The sequence below is a fragment of the Pseudorca crassidens genome, chromosome 7 (assembly GCF_039906515.1).
Source record: "Pseudorca crassidens isolate mPseCra1 chromosome 7, mPseCra1.hap1, whole genome shotgun sequence".
Lineage (NCBI taxonomy): Eukaryota > Metazoa > Chordata > Mammalia > Artiodactyla > Delphinidae > Pseudorca > Pseudorca crassidens.
In genome coordinates, this window is record NC_090302.1 from 35,528,688 (window position 1) to 35,546,374 (window position 17,687).

At 43.2% G+C, this 17,687-nt stretch overlaps 1 protein-coding gene and 1 pseudogene across 1 annotated transcript in view; both read right to left on the reverse strand.

Moving 5' to 3' along the window:
- On the reverse strand, positions 1-1,978 carry LOC137227685 (large ribosomal subunit protein uL23-like; annotated as a pseudogene).
- The window catches only part of ZCCHC7 (zinc finger CCHC-type containing 7), a 305,804-nt gene continuing 289,570 nt past the window's right edge, over positions 1,454-17,687 (reverse strand). The window contains exon 11 of the transcript XR_010944958.1: positions 1,454-2,692. The gene's annotated coding sequence lies outside the window, so the exon portion shown is untranslated. The remainder of the gene's footprint in view (positions 2,693-17,687) is intronic.

Here is a 17,687-nt window from a genome sequence, read left to right on the forward strand (position 1 = left end):
ATGAGTCACTGGCCTGACCTGGGCCCCAAGAGGCTCTGCCAACAAGAGCTCGGGGGCCCCAGGTGAGATGGGCATCAGGCTTGGGCCCAAAGGGTAGAGCCACTAGTTGGCAGCCCAGGGAGATGGATCTGTGTTAGTGGGAACTCCTGTCCCTTTACTTGACCCCACTTCCCTTCTCTCCATCCCTCCAGAGAGGCCCCACCTGACCTCCTGGTCTCTAGCCTCCTCTCCTCCAATCCAGTCTCCTGGAGTTGCCAGAAGGTCCCCTCTAAAAAGCAAATCTGGTCCTGTCCCTTCCCTGCCTGCCACCTTCCCTGGCTCCCCACTGCGCTCAGGAGAAAGACCAGAGCCCCAGTGCTCTCCCAAGTCCTCTCCTGTGGTGACAAGGCTTAGCCCGCTGGGACTGAGATCAGCAAACTTGCGGCAGAAATCAGGAGTCTCAGCAGCTTCCCAGAGCCCGCAGGCCAGGGCGGCACTGGCTTCAGCCCAGCTATCCGGGAAGAGGGAAGGGCAGCCCCGGACCCGCCCCAGGGCCTCGCTCTCCGCTTTGCCTCTGTAATTAATTTATGGAAAGCATCTAAACTGGGAGCCAACACAGTCCTGCAAACCTCGTCTAACCCCTGCCTCCACTGGAGGGAGCAGCGCCCTTGGGATGGAGCTTTTCTTACAGTGATTACGTTTGGTTTTATTTCTGGAAAAAAACAAAACAAAACAAAAACAAAGCATTTAAGGTCTAATTTCCCCAATCACCTGCGTAATGAGGCGGCTTTCAAGGGGTGTTTGGTGAGGCCACAGGGAGCCTTGCGGTCCTGCAGCCCCAGGAGGGCTTTGGGGGCTCAGAGTCCAGCTCATCAGAAGCTCCTCTTGGCTCCACCTTTGAGCACAGCCAGAATCCGACCTCCTCTCTCCCGCTGCTGCCTCCACCCTGCTGAGCCACGGTCACCTCTGCAATGGCCCCCTGGCCATCTCCCTGTCTCTGCCTTGCCGTGCTCCAGTCTCTGCTCCCAGGCAGCCACAGCCAAGCCCATCGCTCCTCTGAGAAGCTCTCCCAGGGCTCCCCGCTCCCTGGGGTGACGCAGGAGTCCTGCCAGGCTCATTACGGCCACACAATGCCCTCCGACCTCACTGCCTCCCTGGAATCCCTTGATGTTGCACACTCTGCCTCCCAGCACCCCTGCACTAGGTATTCCCCCTGCCTGGAACGTCCTTCCCGAGATCCGGTATCTGCAAAGTCTGCACCCTCGTTTCCTACAGGTCTCACTCAAAAGTTTGCCCTTCACAGCTTCCCTGATTGTACTCATGCCCCGTTCATTCTCTATTCTCACTCTGCTGTATTTACCCTCTTACCACTCATCACCTGAAATATCCTTATTTTCTGACTTATTGTCTTGTTTCCCTCTATTCTCCACCAGAATGTCAGCTCTGAGAGCAAGGGATTTGTTTTTGTTTCAACAGTGAAAAATTTTATGTTTAGAATTAGCCAGCTGGACTCAGTTTTGACGATCTCAATTTTGTTGGCAACATCCAAAGCATCATAGTCAGGAACCAGTCGAACATATGCCTTCTTCTCTCCACCAGGCCTGGTCAGGGTGTTGACCTTAGTTACGTCAGTGTCATAGAGCTTCTTCACAGCCTGTTTAATCTGGTGCTTGTTGGCCTTGACGTCCACAATGAACACCAGTGTGCTGTTGTCTTCTATGTTCTTCATGGCTGACTCGGTGGTGAGGGGGAATGTGCTCTGATGGCATAGTGGTCAAGCTCTTTTCTCCCAGGGGACGCCCTTCCAAGGCTATCTGGGCTGCCTCCTGAGCCACAGTGTTTTGGGCCGTTGGAAGGTGGGTGACGTCCGGATCTTTTTTGTGTGTGGCTGTGGACAGACGCCTTTCAACGCTGCTTTGTTGGCCTTCAAAGCCTTGGCTTTGGCTTCCACTTTGGGAGGGGCAGGGGCTTCCTTCTTCGCCTTCGGCACCATCTTCATGAGAAGGCGCAAGAGATTTATTTTGTTCGCTGACACATCTCCAGTACTGAGACAAGTGCCTGGCACATAGCCGATGCTCAATAAACATTAATCAAATGAATGAATGAAATGCATCTGTCATGTGACAGAGGGGGTGGGCAGAGATCCCTGAGATGTTCTGGGGGCATCCTCTCTGGGTGCGTGGAGTCAGCCTGACCTTACCTCTTGCAGGAAGTCTTCTGTCCTGGTTCTAAGTGGAAGTTCTGGCTGCAGGTGGCAGCTCTGATCACTCAATAGGACTGATTTTCCTTTGGTGCACACATCACCTCTTCCAGGGAGCCCTCCCAGAACCCTTTCCAACCCTCAGGGAAAGTTTGTCCTGCCCACCCCTGGCCTGACACTTTCTCCCTTGTGGTCTGTTTTGGGTGTTGGTGTCAGGCTGAGGTCCCTGGCAGGCACCTGACTCATATCCAGAGAACACCTGGAGGGCCACTTCAGCTCACGCTTTACAGGGTCTCTCGTGGGGCCTAAGTCACACCTTCTCCTCACTCAAGCCTCAGAATAACCCTCTGAGGTAGTTATTATTATCCCCATTTTACAGATGAGGAAACTGCGGTCAGAGGCCACAGAAGTGACTTACCCAAGTCCCACAGCTGTGTCACAAGGTGGAGTGCAGCCGTGCTCCATGGCCTCAAGGCCAGCCCCACTGCCTACAGCATGGTGCTCAAAAAGGGTCTGGGGAAAGAAGGGAAGGACAGACCTGAGTTCTGAGTCTCCTGAGTGAGCGATGAAGATGCTGTAAACACAGCATGTGTCAACCCACTGCTGGGCTGGTCTGTGTGGCCCATCCTTGCTCAGCCAAGCCCTCCTGGTGTTCTGTGCAGGGAAAGAAAAGGTAGTAACTCTCTCTTCCAGAGGGCCCCACGGTGGGTGTGGGGATGTAAAGAAGTTGCATAACCCTACCCAGTGCCCATCCCTCATCCTCAGCCTCTCCCTGGGGCGAAGACAAGGCCCAGAAGAGTTGACTGATGAGCCAAAAATTAGGGACAGAGCCGGGACCAGTGACTCTTGACATCAGTCCTGTCTTTTTCTCTGATTCTACCTGCTGTGTCTGCAATGCCTATATCCCTAGGACCCAGACCTCAGTTTCCTCATTTGTAAAGTGGGAAAATTGTACCTATCTAATAGGATCAAAGATTAAATGAGGTAACACAGGAAAGTGCCCGGCACAGTGCCCAGCAGAAAGTAAATTCTTAACAATCAGTGCATATAGTTATTAGCTGGTTCCAAGAGAAGCGCCTATGTTGCATTGTCTCCTCCTTCCCTGCCTTACGAATGGTCCTCACAGGCCTACAGCTGCAAACTTGGTTGTTAGAAGAAGACCTATTTCTTTAGGAAAAATAAAATAAAATAAAATAGTAGTGCCCCATTGTGGAGATGGTATGACAAAACTAGCACAGCGTGGCAGCATTTTGTGAACATTTTAAATATGCAAGGTAAATATTTTATGAATGTTAAATATTAATAAAGTCTCATTTTGTCTGAATTCTCCCACCTTTTAAAATGTATGTCAAGAAACAAATAACTTCAAAGCTGTCCAGTTAAGCGAGCTGTCAACTGGATTTACAATATTGCCACGTAGGGCATTTTTTAAACTGGTAAACAAATGTAAGTGTCTCCTCTCGTCTTTTGTCAAGATTAGTCTCAAATTTGGTGAATTTTGAATTACGCCCCGGCAGGACTAGACCCTTCCTGGAATAAGGTGCAGTGGTCCTACACACACCTGTATGTCACCGGGGCCAACCATCTGGAAATGGCACTTTGACAAAACCCATCAAGAACCATAAGAACCATTTATATACTTTGACCAGTTATTTACTGAGGAATTTATCCTAGTGAAATAATTTCAAAAAAGCAAAGCAAAATGTAAGCACATGAAGATGTTAACTGCAGTGTTGTTTACAGTTGAGGAAAATGGTAAACACACTCAATCTACAACAAGAGTGGAATGATTTAGTAAATTATGCTTGAGCCCCTGATGGTTCTTCAGCCAATAAAAATGATCATTTTGAAGACTATGTAACAACATAGATAATGTTTATGTTCAAAGGTTTCATATCAAAGGAGAAAATGCAAAACTGCATTGAGACTCTGGTCCCTACTGTCAGGGCAACTTTCTTTCCTTGTTGTCTGGTCCTCACAACAGCCCTCTCAGGTAGACAAAACAGGGTCATTATTTATACTCCTATTATCCAAGGGAGGAGAGACCACAGGGACTCAGATTCTGAACCGGGACAGCTCCTAACACAGAACCTAGTGCTGCCTCAGAGGAGCGTGTCCCTGACTGCGGGCCCAGCAGCAAGCCCCCAGCTCCTGAGTGAGGACAGTGTAAGACAAAGCCCAATTCTCACATACCCTCCCATCTCATCCAGGAGGGGTGTCCCCTGGGGCTGCCTCTTCTTCCTTCTCAGGCTGGGATTTCCCCTCTTGGGCAATTTGGAAGAACCCCAGGCCCGGGTCCCACCTTGCTCTGAGCTGAGCTTATAGGAAGCCCCTTGTGCACAGCTGACCCATGAGGTCATGTGGGAAAACCCTTAGAAACTCTAGTACGTGCTGCAGGTGCTGCTGTTCCGATTATTAAAAACAAGTGTTAATGTGAAATTTTTCCATCATGCAGACACTGTTGGTAATAATATAATCAGCGCTCCCCTCTCCATTGCCACCTTAGGAAATAAAACCTTACGGGGACACTTGAAGCTTCCTGGGTGCGCCTTCCTGATCCCACCCTCCACCTCTGTCACAAAGGTAACCCAAAACATAAAGGGATGTTTATCTATAAATATTAAGTAGTATTGTTTCGCATGCTTTTAAACTTTCAATATGTGGCTTCATATTGTCTTCTATTCATTCAACAAACTCACTTGGCAAATATTTATTGAGCGCCTACTGTATATGAGGCACCCTGGGAATATCAGTGAACAAAACAGACAAGATCAGTACTCTTGTGGTGTGTACATTCCCATGGGGTGAGCCAAATGATACGCAAAATTTATGAATTAGAGATAAACTGTATGTTAGAATGTGAGAGGTGCAAAGGGGGAAAGCAAGCCAGAGAGGCGGGGGTGGAATGTTGCAATTTTAAGTAGGATCATATCCTTCTATATCTTGCTTATTTACTCCATATTATCTTTTTCTTTTTTATGAATGTACCATCTTTATTCGTTGTCTTGTCAATGAACATTTAAGATTTCTTTTTTTTTTTTGGTCATTATAAACAATATTACCATAAGCATTTTTGTAAAAGTCTCTTTGAGTACACTCAGAAGAGGTTTTGGGGGTATAGATTTGCTGGGTCTAGGGCATCTTCGACTTAACTGAGATAGATGGTACAAATGGCTCTAACTAAGGTGGTTGTACCAAAGATTCCCACAAGCAGCGTATGAAGGGTCTAGTAGAGGAACTAGTTCCTCTACCTCTTCTCTAACACTTGGTGGTGTCAGATTTTTTTAAATACCTGCTAATCTGACAAGTATAAAATACTATATCTTTGTTTAAAACTGAATTTCCCAGATAACTACAAAGGTTGAGCATATTTTCGTAAGTTTATTCATCACCTGTGTTTTTTCTTTAATGACTAGGAATTTCATTGACTTTTGCCTATTGGTTTTACACCCAGTAATCTTGCTAACTAATAACTGGTCTGTAGATTCCTTTGGGTTTTCTAAATAGACAATCGTATCATCTGCAAACAATGACAGTTTATCTCTTTCTTTTCAAATGTATGCCATTGATTTATTTTCTTTATTAATTTATTTAAAAACTTCTACCACTAAATGTATTAATTTATTTAAGAAAAATAAGTTCAAAAGTACAATGCTGAACAAAAAATCTTACAGTGGGCATCCTTATCTTTTTTTTTTTTTTTTTTTTTGCGGTACGCGGGCCTCTCACTGTTGTGGCCTCTCCCGTTGCGGAGCACAGGCTCCGGACGCGCAGGCTCAGCGATCATGGCCCACAGGCGCAGCCGCTCCGCGGCATGTGGGATCTTCCCAGACCGGGGCACGAACCCGCGTCCCCTGCATCGGCAGGCGGACTCTCAACCACTGCGCCACCAGGGAAGCCTTATCCTTATCTTTTCCTGATTTTAAAGGAAATGTTACTATTGTTCGCACAAGTAATATTTCCTTTAGAAGTTTTTATAGATATCCTTTATCAGTTTAAGGAAATTCCCCTTTATTTCCAATCTGCTTAGAAGGTTATCATCAATCATTATATACTTTTATCAAATACCTTTTCTGTGTCTGCTTAGATGATCATACATTTTTCTTCTTTAATCTATTAATGTGATAAATTAGCTCTATAGATTTTCTAATATTAAGCCATCTTTGTATTCTTGGAATAAACTCAACTTGGTTATGGTACATTATCTTTTTTTTTTTTTAAAGAAGATGTTGGGGGTAGGAGTTTATTAATTAATTAATTAATTTTTGCTGTGTTGGGTCTTCGTTTCTGTGCGAGGGCTTTCTCTAGTTGTGGCAAGCGGGGGCCACTCTTCATGGCGGTGCTCGGGCCTGTCACTATTGCGGCCTCGCTTGTTGCGGAGCACGGGCTCCAGACACGCAGGCTCAGTAGTTGTGGCTCACGGGCCTAGTTGCTCCACGGCATGTGGGACCTTCCCGGATCGGGGCTCGAACCCGTGTCCCCTGCATCGGCAGGCAGATTCTCAACCACTGCGCCACCAGGGAAGCCCGGTACATTATCTTTTTTATATACAGTTGAATTATTTTAATAATATGTTACTTAGGATTATTACATCTAAATGTATGAGTGAAATGGGCCTGCAATTTTCCTTTCCTATGCTATACTTGTTTACATTTTTAATTTAGTTAATTAATTAATTTATTTTTGGCTGCCTTGGGGTCTCCGTTGCTGCACACGGGCTTTCTCTAGCTGCGGCGAGCAGGAGCTACTCTTCGTTGTGGTGTGCGGGCTTCTCATTGCAGTAGCTTCTCTTGTTGCGGAGCACAGGCTCTAGGCGTGCAGGTGGGCTCAGTAGTTGTGGCTCGAGGGCTCTAGAGCGCAGGCTCAGTAGTTGTGGCGCATGGGCTTAGTTGCTCCATGGCATGTGTGATCCTCCCGGACCAGGGCTTGAACCCGTGTCCCCTGCACTGGCAGGCGGATTCTTAACCACTGCGCCACCAGGGAAGCCCTGTTTAATTTTTACATTAAGATTATACTGTCCTCGGGCTTCCCTGGTGGCGCAGTGGTTAAGTGTCCGCTTGCCAATGCAGGGGACACGGGTTCGTGCCCTGGTCCGGGAGGATCCCGCATGCCACGGAGGGGCTGGGCCCATGAGCCATGGCCGCTGAGCCTGCGCGTCTGGAGCCTGTGCTCCGCAACGGGAGAGGCCACAGCAGTGAGAGGCCCGCGTACCGCAAAAAAAAAAAAAAAAAATATATATATATATATATATACTGTCCTCAAAGAATGAATTTGGGAATATTCCTTATTTTTCTATTCCCTGGAAGAATTCATATAAGATTGGCTTATCTATTCTTGAAATGTTGGTATAATTCACCTAAAGCCATCTGGGCCTTGAATTTTCTTTGTGGGAATGTTTTCAATTATTGCTTCAGATTCTTTGATTGTTTTAGGACTATTCAGAATATCTTTTTTTTTTCAGTTTTGATAGGAATTTATGTATTTCTATAATAGAAATATATATAAAAATATATAAAAGACTTCAAATTTGTTGGCATAATGTTGTCGACAGCATTCCCTTATCATGTTTTTTCTCAGTAATCTTTTATTTGCAAATACAGCCACATGAAGATAAAACCTCCAGATGGTTGTGTTTTTATCATATTATCTTTTAAACCTGTTTTAACTATAGTTATGTTACTCTTTTCATGTATAATGTCATTTATTTGTATGTTTTCTTTTTTTTCCCCTGATCCATCTTCCCAGAGATTTTTCTATTCTGTCTTTTCAAAGAATCAATTCTTAGTTTTATTGGTCTTCATTGCGTTTTTATTTTCTATTTTGTTGGTTTCCATTTTGTTTTTTGTCTCTTTACTTATATTGTTTTGGGGTTTATTGTGTTTTTTTAAACTTCTTAGATTTGACACTAAGGTCATTAATTTGCCCTGAGGGCATTTGTCTGCCAGCTGAACTGAGCTGAGCAACAGCTGTTTTGAGAGGACTCTGGGATGAGGGGGACAGATGTGGAGGCCCAGGACCCAGTGTGGGGAGGAAGAGTCTATCAAGACCCTCCACAGGGAAGCAGGACTCTACACCTAACTTTGGTGCAATGCTGCTTTCTCTCCAAACTATAGCAAACTGTTTAAAAAAGAAAAAACCCACAAGGAGGAGGATAATAGAGGAGTCATCAGCAACAGCATTTTGGTAGTTGGAAAGTAGATGGACCTAACAGGCCCAAGAAAGCCATATCCCAAAGATGAAAAAGAAGCCTGATTTATACTGCAGAACCATAAAGAGGTCTCAAACCAGGCTCACCAAGCATCTCAGGACTGGGGTTAGTATGGGGTGCGTGGACAGAGAATAGATCCTACATGTTTGCAGAGAAAAAGTACGTATATAGAGAGAATTATGGCTGAGAATGGTGTTGGATTTTAAAAACAGCATCAGTGGAAGCCAGAACACAGTGGAGTAACAAGTTCAAAATTCTGAAAGAGAGTTTGTGGTTCAATTGATGATAAAAATGAGCAAATTAAGCCGATGATTAAAACAAGTCAGTTATTTACTCCAGGGAAAACAACATGTTGTGCAGGAAAAGAAAATGATAGTGTTCTGCACAGCTCATTTGACAATAGATTTACAGCCAGAATAAGGCAAATAATGAATATTGATCCAATCAGAATGACAAATAACAATATTGGGAGGCTGATGACCAGGGGATAAATGTGGGGGTGTGTGGGTGGAGTATGTGCATGTGTTTTATAGGGGTTGTGTTTGGGGGAGAGGGTTGGTAAGAGAGCTAAATCCTCTCTTCATGATGAGAAATTATTAGATGATGCCCAAACCTGAAAATTCAAGAAGTAGCAATATAAGCATGTTATTTAAAGAAAATACGGTAAATATCAGAAAGATTGAAACCTGTATCTCTGGGACTGAGAAAGAGGGGTAGGGTGGTGATAGGGTTGGGGGTTGAGGGGAAGGGGCTTCAGGGAATTGCTGATTTTCATAAGAAACCATGTAAATTTTTCAACTTTTAAAATTATGTGCATGTTTAACTTTGATAAAAATAAAACTGAAATTTAAAAAATTCCAGAAGTGGGATGGCTGGGTCAACAGGCATGCATGTTTTTAAGATCTTACCCACAGCGCTGAACAGTGAGCCCATTTCACCCTCTTCCAGAAGTGAAAGAGTCTCTAATTCCCAGTCCTTGTCAGCACCATTGTCAATTTTCAGACCTCTGCCAGTTTTATGATTAAAAAATATATATCCTATTGTGGTTTTAATCTGCATTTCTTTGACTACCAAAGAGTTTTACATAGTTAACATATTTAACCATTTTTAGTTCTTTTTTGATTCATTTCCTGTTATAGTTCTTTGTCCATTTTTATCTTGGAATCTTCACCTTTTTCACCGTTGGTGTATAAAGGCTTTTAAAAATAGTAAGCCTACTAATTCTTGATCTATCACACGTTACAAATATTTCCACATCCCCCTCCCATGGGTCCTTCTGCTTTCAATTTTTTTTTTCTTTTTTTGCCACACAGCATGTGGGATCTTAGTGCCCCGACCAGGGATATCAAACCCTTGCCCCCTGCTGTGGAAGCGTGGAGTCTTAACCACTGGACTGCCAGGAAAGTCCCTAATTTCCTTTTTTTGATGTGAGGGATTTTTTATTTTTATGTGGTTCGGTCTATTTTTTATGCTTTTTGCCTTGGGATCATGCCTGGAAAAGCCTTGCTCGTTCGTCCACGGGCTTTTACAAATACAGCATTTCTTATTTCGTCTGGTATTCATAAGCAGTATTTCATGGAGTCTAAGTTTTCACATTTTAAATCTCTGAAACTGGGATGTGTTTATAATCACTGGTGCTCAGGTGGCCGTCACTGCCTGCATGCCCCACATCAAAGTGTGCAGAAAGTAAGATAGTAGTGAAGCACTCTTTAAGGAATGCTGCATGATCACCTGTCTCCTTTTCCTCCGGGCACAAAGCTAGAACGCTCTTTCCAGCCCCCCTGCAGTCCTGTGTGGCCCTGTGACTGGGTTCTAGCCTTTGGATGGTGGGTGGAAATGACATAAGTGGCTTTCCTGCTTGGCCTGTGAAACTCCCATACCATCCTCTCCTCTCTCTGTCTGCTGTCTGAGGATCTAGCAGCAGTTCTAGGTGATGGCAGGACCAGAGGCAGAGGAGTTTAGGTCCATGAAAAGCCTAATGAGAGGTGCTTGTTGACCAGGGATCCTCATTGTTATTTGGGTGAATAAGGAATAAACTGTTACTGTGTTAAGCTATTGAGATTTGGGGTTTTGTTTGTTAGAGCCGCTAGCATTGCTGATACCTAACTGACATCCTTGTCTTAATTCTGACTCAAATGTGAATCCCTCTAGACTAGAGTTGAGTGTTTTATCATTGAGTATGATGTTGGCTTCTGATTTTAGGTAAACGTACTTTATCTGATGCTTTTTAAAAAAAAGAAAATTAAGTCTTGGTATTGGAGTTATTCTAAGTGTATAAAATTAATTGGAAAATTTTAAACTTTTTTAAGCTCTGGAAAAGGTTAAATAGCATAGGAATTAATTGTTATGTGAAACCTTGACAAGATTCATCCTGAGAACGGCCTGTATCCTTTTGCAAGAGTAGTGCTTGAACAAGCTTTACTTTCTTTTTCTTTTTCAAATTAACTTTTTAAAGTTATTTTTTTTAGAGCAGTTTTAGATTTACAACAAAATTGAGAGGAAGGTACAGGGATTTCTCACATATCCCCTGCCATCACACATGCATAGCCTCCCCCATTATCAACATCCCCACTAGTATGGTACATTTTTAACCAAGGATGAACCTACATTAACATATTGTTATCACCCAAAGTACATAGTTAACCTTAGGGTTCATCTTGGTGTTATACATTGTATGGGTTTGGACAAATGTATGATGACATTTATCCATCATTATAATAACATACATCTTAAAAATCCTAAGTGCCCCACCTATTTATCTTTCTATCACTCCCACCAACCCTTGTCAACCACTGATCTTTTTACTGTCTCCATAGTTTTTCCTTTTCTAGAATGTCTTATAGTTGGAATCATACAGTATATAGCCTTTTCAGATTGGCTTCTTTCCCCTACTAATATGTATTTAAGATTCTTTCAGGTCCTTGACACCATAAAACTCTTAGTAGAGGACACAGGCAAAACATCTTCTGACACAAATTGTACCAATGTTTTCTTAGGTCAGCCTCTCCAGGCAATAGAAATAAAAGCAAAAATAAACAAATGGGACCTAATCAAACTTACAAGCTTTTGACCAGCAAAGGAAACCATAAAGAAAATGAAAAGACAACCTACAAACTGGGAGAAAATATTTGCAAATGATGCAACTGACAAGTTTTCAAAATATACAAACAGCTCATACAACTGATTAACAAAAAAATAAACAACCCAATCGAAAAATGGGCAGAAGACCTAAATAGGCATTTCTCTAAAGAAGACATACAGATGATCAACAGGCACATGAAAGATGCTCAGCATCGCTAATTATCAGAGAAATGCAAATCAAAACTACAGTGAAGTACCACCTCACACTGGTCAGCATGGCCATCATTAAAAAGTCTACAAATAACAAATGCTGGAGAGGGTGTGGAGAAAAAGGAACCCTTCTACACTGTTGGTGGGAATGTAAATTGATACAGCCACTATGAAGAACAGTAAGGAGGTTCCTTAAAAAACTAAAAATAGAGTTGCCATATGATCCTGCAATCCCACTCCTGGGCATACATCTGGAGAAAACTATAATTTGAAAAGATACAGGTACCCCAGTGTCCACTGCAGAACTATTTACAATAGCCAAGACATGGAAACAATCTAAATGTCCACTGACAGATGAATGGATAAAGATGTGGTGTATATATATGTGTGTGTATGTATATATACATATATATATATATATATATATACATACACACACAATGGAATACTACTCAGCATTAAAAAGAATGAAATAATGCCATCTGCAACACTATGGATGGACCTAGAGATTATCATACTAAGTACATCAGTCAGAAAGAGAAAGACAAATACCATGTGATATCATTTATGTATGGAATCTAAAATACGACACAAATGAACTTATCTACAAAACAGACTCACAGACATAGAGAACAAATTTGTGGTTGCCAGTGGGGAGGCGGGTGGGGGAGGGATGGAGTGGGAGTCTGGGATTAGTAGATGCAAACTATTATATATAGAATGGATAAACAACAAGGTCCTACTATATATCACGGGGAACTATATTCAATATCCTATGATAAACCATAGTGGAAAAGAATATGAAAAAGAATGTATATATGTATAACTGAGTCATTTTGCTGTACAGCAGAAATTAAACACAACATTGTAAATCAACTATACTTCAATAAAGTAAATTTTAAAAAAGATTCCTTCATGTCTTTTCATGGCTTGACAGCTCTGTTTCTGTTTGTTTGGTTTTGTTTATTCATTCATTCATTTATTTATTTATTTATAGTGCTGAATGAATGATATTCCATTGTGTTGGATGTACCACAGTTCAGACATTCGCCTACTGAAGGACATCTTGGTTGCTTTCAAGTTTTGGCAATTATGAATAAAGCTGCTCTACATTATCTGTGTGCAGGTTTTTGTGTGGACTAAGTTTTCAACTCCTTTGGGTAAATACCAAGGCATACGACTGCTAGATCCTATTGTAAGAGTATGTTTACTTTTCTAAGAAACTGCCAAACTGATGAAACTTCCAAAGTATCTGTACCATTTGCATTCCCACCAGAAACGTATGAGAGTCCTGTTACTCCACGTCACCAGCAGCATTTGACGTTGTCAGTGTTCCAAATTTTGGCCATTCTAATATGTGTGTAGTGGTATCTCATTGTTTCTTTAATCCGCATTTTTCCCGATGACATATGATGTGGAGCATCTTTTCATATGCTTATTTGCCAACTGTTTATCACCTTTGGTGAGGTGTCTGTTAAGATCTTTGGCCCATTTTTTAACCAGGTAGTTTTTTTATCATTGAATTTCAAGAGTTCTTTGTATATTTTGGATACAAGTCCTTCATCAGGTGTGTCTTTTGCACATATTCTTTTTCAGTCTATGGCTTGTTTTCTGACTCTTTTGATATTGTGTTTTGCAGAGCAGAAGTCTTTAATTTTAATGAAGTCCCCCTTATCGATTACTTCTTTCCTGGATTGTGTCTTTGGTGTTGTATCTGAAAAGGCATCACATCACCATACCCAAGCTCATCTAGGTTTCTCTTCAAATTAATTTTTTTTCTTAGTGTAAAATACAAATAATAGAAAAGAGAAAGTCACCCATAGTTCTACTTCCCAGGGATAAACATTGAGAGAATTTTGGTGTATATCCTTTCAAATACACACTCACATTCGCACATTTACTTACATAAATGGGGTCATTCTCTACATATACTGATTTGCAATCTGTTTTTTTACACCTAACAATATATTGTACATATTTTCCACAATAATATATCTATTTAATTTTTATATATTTATTTTTCAGATTCCAAAAGTAACATATGTTCATTTATAGTTCAAGTATTACAGAAATATACAATGTAGAAAGTGAAAGTTTTCCAATTTCTTATATGGCCTCTTTTTGAGTTGACCTTGTAAATGTTTATTTTCATATAAAATTATTCATTTCGTAAACCTTTCAAACTTAATAGTTTAGAGCTACAGTCTTAAAAGAAAATCTCTACCGCATTTAAGATCTATCACCTCTCACCAGACAGAACCATTCAAGGAGCTTTTCACCCAGTTCCCCCCATCTCCTCCAACTTCCAACATCTACCTGTTTTTCAAAGTTCTGCTATAATGTGGCTCCTCCAAGGAAACTTCCAGCTTCCTAAGTCAGAATCAGTCTCCCCCATCCCTGCCCCTAGACACTTCTTCCTGCAGCACGAGGTTTTTACATCTCCACACGCATTTAAATGCCAGTAGAGGCAGCATGAGGTAGTGGAAGCAACGTGGACAGAGCTGGGCTTTAGTCTGAGCCTCACCACTTTCTAGCTGGGACCTTGGGCCCCTCATTTAACCTCTCTGAGCATCAAGACTCTCATCTGTAAAATGGGATAATGATCATACCTACCTCCCAGGTCCCAGGTGCTTATTATCCTATTTGATATGTGAATGCTTCCCCTGCTGGCTCCCAAGGGCAGGGTCCAGAGCAAGGGTCTTGGAAATCCCAGGAAACATTGACTTGAAATCCCCAGAGGAAGCCCTGAGAGGCCGTGTACAGAACCTGGCGGGTGGGTGCAAATCACCCCACAGTCAGTTTTCCCTTTCTCTGGAGAAGCCCTAAACTGCTTTCTCATGCTCTCATTTGCTGCCTGGCTTGGCCTCCAGCCTGAGGAGTGGAAGAAGGCCAGAGGAGTAATAAGTAAAAGCTGCTTCTGCTCAAAAAATTAAAAATAGAATTACCATCTGATCCAGCAATCCCACTTCTTGAGTATATATCCAAAAGAGTTGAAAGCAGGGACTTGAAGAGGCACTTCTGTTCACAGCAGCAGTATTCACAATAGCCAAAATATGGAAGCAACCCAAGTATCCCTCAGTGGATGAATGGATAAACAACATGTGGTGTATACATACAATAAAATATTATTCAACCTTAAAAAGGAAGGAAATTCTGGGGGAATTCCCTGGTGGCCTAGTGGTTAGGATTCCGGCCTTTCACTGCCATGGCCAGGGTTCAATCCCTGGTCAAGGAACTGAGATTCTCGCCCCCCCGCCCCCCCAAAAGGAAGGAAATTCTGACATATGCTAACATACTATAACATGGATGAACCTTGAGGACATTACACTAAGTGAAATAAGCCAGGCACAATAAGCCAGGGATTTCCAAGCCCCCATCTAGAGAACAGTGTCCCGTGGGTGGCACAGAGCCCTCACCTCTGAATCCCCAGCAGACTTTGCCCACTGTCTTCTCCACACAGCAGATGCCAAGCAGGAGGTGGGAGTGCATAATGTCCCAGCTCTCTCCCAGCTCTGATGAGCTGAGAATTAGAGAGGATGGAAACGTGGGATTTTAAAAAGTAGATAGAGAATTAAAAATACAATTGAAAATAATGCTCACTATTCCAAGATTAAAAGCATTCTTTAGAAACTGGGCTTTATTAGAGGACATGCTTCCTGCCTTGTGCAGGAGGGAGGGAACTGGGTCACCCGTGCTCTCCGTAGGGGGCAATCAGGTGAAATGATTATGAAGTATGTCAAATAAATGGTCCTTTTTTCTCCCAAGGAGATAAGGAAAGGTAATTTGGTCTGTCAGTCGCGCACACAGAAGACGTCATGGTCAACTGCATTAATACTGAATACTTTGTCCAGAGTCACAGAGCTAAAAGAAATTACAGAATCTTTCTCCTGTGAATTCTGGCATGACTCTCAGCAGACCCTTCCCCACGTGAATTCACAAGAGAGAGGAATAATAAAAGGCAGGGTCTACAGTGGGACCCAGAGCTTGCCGTGCTGCTCCAGGCGTGGTGGCCAGAGCCGGTGCTTTCCTCACACACCTGTGACCCAGTGTCCCAGCCCTTCCTGGGTCCTGTTTCAGCCAGATAAAATTCTAGCTGTTTCCTGTGGATCCCTGTGCCTCCCTGCCTGGGGCCACTGTTCCTGTTCCTCCCTCATCTGCACTGTCAAAGCCCACCCACCCATCCTCGCTGGATCCCGGTTGCCTTCCCCTCCTCTGACTGCACTCCGGGCACCCTCGCCTTTTTCTCCAGTTGTTATGGGGATTTTGTGTCTGTATCTTCCTTCCCTAACCTCCCAGACCTCCCAGAGGAGAGACTCAGTCAGGCAGAATAGTGGATTTTTTTCTTTTCTTTCTTTCCTTTTTGGAATTGGTGGTGGTGAAGGGGTGCTGTCAAGGCTGGGGTGGGCATTGGGATGCTCTCTAAATTCATCGTCAAGTTGTTGCATTGCAAAAGGCAGTCTTTACCTCCACCCCCTCTAGCAGGGGGGTCAGGGAGCCCCGTACCCAGAGCCCTTACCCAGTGGCTGGACAAAGCCTCTTCCCTTCTCTGTTTTTGGGGACTTTTTCGGTCTCTGGAACAATTAAACCTCTTTTCAATGCAGTTATATTCATTATTTTTAGGTTGTTTTACCCAATTAATTTTTATTTTCAGTTAATTATGTATTAACAGTTTAAGAAAATGAATATTTTCTCAGTTCCTTAAAGTAAGCCATTAAATATGTATTTATTCCTTTTTTAAAATGCACGTCCGTTATCTCCTGCAGATGGAGAAGACCGGTTTGGAGCCATCTGGGCCTCTGAAACAGACCCTTATACAAAGGTGCCTTCTTGGCTGTATGGGCTGGGCTCAGGGGGGCTGGGAAGGACCTGGCACGTGAGGGCCACGGCATGTGGTGGAGATCTGGGCCTCATAGGTGAGAGGGGAAGGTCATTGTCAGACTGTCACAGCTTGGCGGCATTTGGGGTTAGGGGAGGTGGGTGCAACTGAGAGTCAAGTGTGTGAGGATGTGTGAAGGTGAAACCAGCACCTGGAGGATTGTGGCTAAAGGAATAAACCTCCTCTGGGTGGTTTGGTGAAAGCCTCCCGGATGACAGCACAGCGGGTCCCATGGGACCCAGACTCGCCAAGGTGTGTGACCTTGGGCCAGTCAGCAAGCTTAAGCGGCCTCAGCTCCCTGGGTCTGTGGTAAGTACAGCTGTGCTGTGTCCTTCTTGCTCTGACATGCTGCGAGCCTGTGGATCACCGGAGGTTGCCCCAAATCTCCTATTCACATAGTGAGGGCAGGTGAAGGCCAAGGCTGCTCTACCAGGTGACAGCCCTTCCAGCTCCGAGACCCAAAGTCAGGGGAGAGATGCAACTTTGTCCCACTGCTCCCTGTGGATGGAGGCGCCCAGTGACCGTCTATACCAGGAATCAGCAAACTGAGGCCTGTTGGCCAGATCCTGCCAGGTGTATATTTCTGCATGACTTGAGAGCTAAGAATGATTTTTCCATTGTGAAATAGTTGGAAAAAAATCAAAAGGAGAATACTATTGTGTGACACATGGAAATTATATGAAATTACAGTGTTTGTAAATAAAGTTTTATAGGAATGCAGCCAGGTTCATTCGTTTACTCATTGTGGTGCTTTTGTGCTACAACAGGAGAAATGAAAGTCATGACAGAGACAATGTGGCCTGCTAAACCTGAAATATTTACTATCTGGCTCTTTACAGAAAAAAGTGTGTCAGCTCCTGATCTACAGTACTTTTCTGTGGCAATTACAAGGAGAATTTTCTTTACAGCAAACTAGATGGGATACTCCAGTTGTTTTTTGTCATGAGATTTGATAATTCACTTGATAAAAATGTAAGCACATTCTCGGTTGGATCACTGAGGAAAAAGAGATAAATCAGATCTAGTCCCTACAAGGGAGCTCCCAGTCTGACGGGGAGACAGGCAGGTGTGTATGTATGTAAATTGCAATATAGAGGGATTGGCTCCACAGTGTATATTTTTCACAAGATTCT